At 42.6% G+C, this 1,179-nt stretch overlaps 1 non-coding gene across 1 annotated transcript; it reads right to left on the bottom strand.

The window, feature by feature from the left end:
* Positions 1 to 553: 553 nt before the first annotated feature.
* Positions 554 to 635, bottom strand: trnas-uga (transfer RNA serine (anticodon UGA)). The gene has a single exon. It is a non-coding gene; the product is annotated as a tRNA-Ser (tRNA).
* Between the last annotated feature and the right edge of the window lie 544 nt (positions 636 to 1,179).

Below are 1,179 nucleotides of genomic sequence, written 5' to 3' on the forward strand. Positions count from 1 at the left end.
CTGATGCGGTGACGGTAATTTCACTCCCCATATATGCTGAAGGGTACAGTAGCACTGGAGAAGCTCGGAACAATTGAACTGACTCACCTCCCGTGATGAATTTACATCCTCTGACGAACAACTGAAGTTAAAACCGTTCACTGCAGAAAATAGAACATAATGCCCTCGGGTGGACTTTGCCACAACTACAATAACGCAGGAATCGAGTGAGATTAGAATCTGACAGGGGATTAAACATGTCGCCATGCGAATCGGAGAGCGAAAGGACGATGTCCACTTCTTGACACTGACGCTGAAATATCCGTTCTCCGAGTTTGATTCTTTTAGTTTTGCAAGACAGTAAAATTCCGAACTGCAGAGAGTTTAAGCTGCTTCCAGGGGATTGATCAGAGACTGAATAGAAATGAACATTGCACAATGAGTATAAATGTATTGTATTGAATTGCATTGAAGAGTGTAAAAATACGCAGTTCTCAACTGAACACAGAGGGTGCAGCGCTCAGACAGCATCAAAGGTGTTAAATTTTATTGGCAGTGGGATTGTTGGTGTGAGCGCTGCGAGCAGGGTTCGAACCTGCGCGGGGAATCCCCATTGGATTTCAAGTCCAACGCCTTAACCACTCGGCCATCGCAGCGATAATGTTCAGCATCGCCGAAATGTTCAGCACCCACCGTAGCACTGCCCCTGAAGTGAGGGTTTTACTTGATTTCTGTTTAGTAATGGAAAGGGTGAATCATTATTCCAATACAAATAGTATAATTGGACATCTGTGGAATTTGTTTCAACACCTTTATGTCAGAACGGGAGTATGGAGGGGTAACACTGCCGTCAGTATCATAAATGAAGGAGATTTCCAGTATTAGGGATATTGATCAGGATCAGAATTTGGTTTATAATGACGAACATATGCCAACATTACATTGTTGTTTTATATTCTGCTCCTCCTGGACGGAATGTTAAAATTGCATTTGCCTTCCTTTACCACTGACTAAGCCTAGAAGTAAACATTTAGGGAATAGTGCACAAGGTATCTTTGCAACTCTGATTTCTGAAACCTTCCCCATGTAGAGACTTTTTTTGTCCTTTCTTCCAATGTGCATCACCGTACCACACGATGATCTATTTGACAAATCTTCTCCCTTTCTCCTCAACTGTCTTTGATCTTCAATGTGCTTCGA

Source organism: Hypanus sabinus, unplaced genomic scaffold, assembly GCF_030144855.1.
Source record: "Hypanus sabinus isolate sHypSab1 unplaced genomic scaffold, sHypSab1.hap1 scaffold_88, whole genome shotgun sequence".
In the NCBI taxonomy this organism is placed as follows: domain Eukaryota; kingdom Metazoa; phylum Chordata; class Chondrichthyes; order Myliobatiformes; family Dasyatidae; genus Hypanus; species Hypanus sabinus.